We start from the raw sequence: 5,398 nt of genomic DNA on the forward strand, positions 1-5,398 counted from the left end.
GCAATTTAGACCGGGCCGCTACAACCCTCGAACCCAGTGAGCTTCCCCATTGTCACCATCGATCTTGCAAATTTGCTCTGTTTTCACCGAATCTTCGCCGGGCTCGTTCTCTCTCCTCCGGCCACCAAATCCGACACCTGAGGTATGGTTTCTAGACTATTTTTGATGCTTTAGATGATGGTTAGGTAGGATTTCATTAATTATTTGAATAGGGCAGTCAATTTTAAACCCTAAGTTTCGGCCGGTTTTCTAATTGAAATTCCTGCCACTTCCAGCCGTTTTTGGGGGTAGGTCCGAGAACAATAGTGCCTCCAATTGATGTTTTCAACCTAGGGTAGGAACCTTGACCCTTAATTTTTAGAAAATTCCGGCGACTGGTATCGCTTTAGACCCCGGCAATCCCCTAGTTGTCACGAGCGCATAGGTGTGTTTGGATTGAAATTTGGTTACCTTTTGAGTCTCGAACGGATTTGGCCTATTGTGCGATTTCTGGGTTTGATATATTCGGACCGTTGGATCGAATTCAAACTCACGTATGTTGTACCTTGTATTTCTAAGATCGTGTAGGATTCGACGGATCGTGGATCGGACTCCCAGATACTCCAAACTCGCAAACCCTAGGTCGCGTATGTTGTACCTTTTATTAATTTGTATGTGTATCAATGAAATTGTGCAGATGTCAGACCTGATTAGGCGTCGTAGGGCAGCGACGCCGCGAGTTCGGATTCCCGGCTCGGCGGCATTTGCTGCCATCGCGCCAAAGACTAATGGACCACTTGGCGGTTGGTCCCGTAGAGTCCTAGGCACTGTTTCGCCGGCTTCATTAGTGGCACGATCTGTTAGCGCTAAGCGGCGTCATCGACTGTCGGCACACCATATCGATCGATGCGTCGGGCACAAGCATAGATTTCCTTCAACTCCAGTTTTTTTCTTTTTGGTGTTGTTTTATTTTTTTATAGTTAAATTTTTATTTATTAATGCCATTTTCTTTGTAGCCAAGAGGAATACCCGAGGGCCGTGTCGTGATTGAAGGCGGCGAAGGTCACCCGGGTAACCAGTCGATCGATCGGATAAGGCGAGTGTCATCGGGCTGCACCGACGCCGAGTTGCATAGCTCCTTGGCCCACGACATTGGTCACGTCGTGCGTACCCATTGCCTAATGCAATGGAAGTCTTGGAAGGTCATGCCTGACGAGATCAAGACGGAGGTGCACGGCCAGTTGTCGGTATGTATCCTACATTTTAATTCTTTTTGTTTCAAACTTTATATATTTGTATTACGTAATGTATGTAATTAATTTCTTGCAGACTAACTACAACTTGGAGGACCTCGACTACGAGTCATTGGCATACGTCAACAGACTCTTCTATGATAGGTACAAGCAATGGAAGAGTGACTTGCACCACCATTTTGAGGTGTTTGATGATCCGCAAGTCGCTCTTCAGGAGCGTTGCCCGAAGGAGCTTGAGGGGCGGGAGGATAGTTGGGCGTGGCTCTGCGCTCATTTTCAGGCTCCCGATTATGTGGTATTTTTTTTAGTAATTTTTGTTTAATTATTACATATTTCTTATTAATGTTTATTTCATTATTATTTAATTTTTTATATTTCAACTAATACGTTTTATTTTTTGAATAACATAATAAAGCCCAAGTGAATAAGGGCAATAGGAAGAAGAAGACTCTTCTCCACCATTCCGGTTCCAGGCCCTTCTCATATAGGATGGATGCAAGGTGGCGGGTAATAATAAAATAATTTATATTTAATTTTTAATATGTCATTATTATTAATTTATTTTTTTCATACTAATATTTTTCTTCTCTTGTTCAATTTAGGGGGGGTCGAAATTCCCAGAGATCGACTTCTTTGGTGACGTTTATGTTCGACCTGGGAATGAGTTAGCCGAGTCCCTTCATGTAAGTATTATTTAATTTTAATTCTTATGTTACGCATTCAATTATATGCATGTTTTAATTTATATTTTATGTTATGTTAAACAGACGACGATGGTGGAGAGGAGCCAGTTGGTTCTTCAGGAGTCCGCCTCCCAACTTCATTCTATGACTCCGATCAAGTCTGTGGATCCTCCACAGGATGTTGGATTTTAGATCTCGACGGAGACGTTGGATCGGACTCTCGGGAGGCGGCCAGTAACATATTGTCGAGGATGAGGAATGCCCGGCGAGGAACCTAGACCACACCATCGTCGCGAGCAAGCGGTCGGTGGTGCTTTAACATCACGGGTGACAAAGCTTGAGGTTAGATGTCGGTAATTCTGCAGTCCCTTGCGTGGTCCGGCATTCCAATCCCGAATTTTGGTGCGCCGACCTCCGAGCTCGTCCACCTTGAGCATCCCCACCAGACCACGGCCCCTGTAGACCCCCAAAGATCCAAGCCGCATATGCTAGACGGCCATGTAGATTTTGGAACATTACTTGATTAGTTTTTTATTTTCATAATTATTTTTTAAATATTTATCTTGTAGTGTACATTTATTTTATTTTATATAATAAATATATTCTTTACAATTCATTTTTTTTATTGCAATTTCATTTTATTACCAAAAAAACCAAATTAATTTTTTTATAAAATAAAAAAAAGGTAATATTAAATTTAAATAATATATATTAATTTAGCATGACGAAACGTTTCTCGTCTTGCAAATTCACTTTTTTTTTTTAAAACGTAAAAAAATAAATTTTAAATACACTTAATTTATTCTTGCGTGACGAAGGCTTTCATCGAGCCAAAAATGTATGTGCGACAACGATTTTTCGTCGCGCAGTGTTGTCGCAACGAATACCCTTTTGTCGCGCAAAGGTTTGTGCGTCGAACACTTGTGTCGTCCCAAAACCTTTTCTGTAACGAAGGTGCTACGCGCACAGTTTTACTCGACGAATGAAAAAAATTGGTCACGCAAAGTCTTTCTTCACGCTCTTTGCGCGACGGACTGTGCATGACGAATTTTCTGTCGCGCAAAATTATGTGCGACTAAAGGTAACTTTGCGCGACAAAATTCTCTTCGTCGCGCAAAACGTAAAATGTAGTAGTGTATGAACATTATTTTAAGTCATTTGATGATATTATGTTTTATATATTATAGAATCAAGAAAATTTTCTAAACCATTTCATTTATATTTTACATTTACATCTATTAACATGTTTGATTAGATTAAACATGATGATAAATATTTCATATTTTATTATTATCTTTTTTAAATATGAAAATCGATCATTCAATCCAATATCAATTGGATTTAAACCTCTAATCCGATCGGATTGGATTGGAAAACTCATAATTCAATTTACGTTGGATCAAATGCAAATTAGCTAAAATACATTGATTTCAAACCGATGCACACCCCTAATCTCATTTAAGTGAGAGGATAACACTTCAATTTTTCGTCCATTCAAGTTGATGTCACTCATAAAAAAAGCAAGAGAACCTAAGAGAGAAAACTCCTACCCGCCACCCCAAAAGGGGTGGTGACTACCATTTTTTCTTGTCCCATCTTCATCTCTTTTTCCTCTCATCTCCAACTCATCCCCTTCCTATCCTCTTTGCTTCCCCCTCCTGCATTGTCTCCCTCTCTTTTCATTAGCTCGTATATGGAGTAATTATAACAGATCTTTGCAAATCTATCCTCTTTTGGTTATCAACTCTATTTGCAAATAATCGCGCAGATCATTTGCCCTTTGACCTTCTTTCTCTCTCCTCCTCGATTCCTGTACAAAAGTCTGGAGTAAATAGACCACACCCGAGGGGTGTTGGCCAAAGGCCCTCCAATGCCTAAGTTAGTTCTATTGAATCTAGGTGAAACAATAGCTAAAAAAGGGTACCGAGATTTCTCTAGGGTGAGAACCTGGCGGCCGGAGCCGTGTGTGGTGGCCGGAGCTATGGAGAAAATATGGAGATAGGAGAACAATGTAGGCGATGACAATGGGGTTGCTGCAGGCTTGGAGAGAGAAGGGAGAGAGATCTCGGGTATTTTTGCAGGGTTTTGGAGCTAGGTTTAGAAGTACCTTGAATGATGAATGAAGCCATCTATTTATAAGAGCCTCGGAGGCTAGGGTTTCGTAAAGAATAACACTCTTATTAGGAAGGAGTTTATTCTTTTCCCAAATTGTAGAGATTGCGTCCATTAAGGATTTGATTGGGATCCAAATCTCCTAATTTGATGATGATTATATCTCCTTATTAAGATCATATCTAAATTAATAATATTGTCTTATTAAATAAAGATAATGTCCTATCATTAAGATACTATCCCAAATTAATTAATTGGTCAAATAAATTGGTTCAATTAATTAATTTAAGGGATATTCTTCTTTTCCACATGACATGCTATAATTGGAGACAAAAATATTTGCTCCCACAATTTGGTGCTTGTGAATATTAGGTTGGCTTTGTGACAACAGGGTTGAACTCTAGCTGGTTTAGTTTCTTTATCTTTGGAATAAGTCGCATAAACTCTCTTACGATTTTCTGTGTAGTTTTCACCTCTCCTTTGTGAGAGTTTTTCACCTCTCTTTTGCGAGAGCTTTTTGATTGTTATGGGTTTACAATCTTAGTCGGGATGCCTATGCCAAGGTTTCTTCGGTCATGCATAATCGTTGGTGGGGGTGCACCAAATTTTCTTCATCTTAATGTTATATTTCTTCGTAATTGTAATGGCTTTTTGTAACTAGTTAGTATTGGCCTTTTGTGGCCAATAAGTTTTTTGGTTGAATTATGAATACAATTCAATATTTGAATATATATATATATATATATATAGTGAAAGGATACCAAAGAGACACATTGACACATATATCGTTAGGATCCTGAGCCTTTGCATTTAGAGTCCACGTATTTTCCGTATTTCGCTTCATCTAGGCCGTTCTAATGATCCAATGTATGGTTTCACACATGACATGTTAGCAACATAACAAAATTTAGTCTTTATTTTTATTTTTTTTATGATTCTATAGTGACGTTACGTTGTCGTTCCCTTCCATCATCGCTCTTCTCCCTCTCCTCTTCATTTCTCCTCTTTTTTTTGGGTGTCAAATAGCAGTCTCTTATAGAAAGTACGGGTGCAAGTTGGATTGGAAATTTTGGTTCAAAAATTTCAGATTTTGGCGAGTTCATATCAATTCCGACCTCTGAAAGTTCTAAAATCTGAAAATTCTAAAGAAAAAAAAATGAATTTGGAATGTATCACAAGATTCCAAAAACTTCCGAATTCCAAAATATATTAGGGTTTCAAGCTTAGATTAAATATATATAAGACTAATCTTATGTTGAACTAGATATGGCTTAATGACCAAATAGACATTGTCGAGTAATTTCAGAAAGGATAAAAACATCTAAGTGATAACATATTGAGAACCACCCCAAACCTGTAGGGTGTCTTTTG

At 38.9% G+C, this 5,398-nt stretch overlaps 1 pseudogene; it reads left to right on the top strand.

Annotated features, from left to right (window-relative positions):
- The first annotated feature begins 1,160 nt into the window (after positions 1–1,160).
- LOC148921000 (uncharacterized) lies at positions 1,161–2,170 on the top strand (annotated as a pseudogene).
- The last annotated feature ends 3,228 nt before the right edge of the window (positions 2,171–5,398 follow it).

The sequence above is a fragment of the Prunus mume genome, linkage group LG1 (genome assembly GCF_029339155.1).
Source record: "Prunus mume cultivar Tortuosa linkage group LG1, ASM2933915v1, whole genome shotgun sequence".
Classification (NCBI taxonomy): Eukaryota; Viridiplantae; Streptophyta; class Magnoliopsida; order Rosales; family Rosaceae; genus Prunus; species Prunus mume.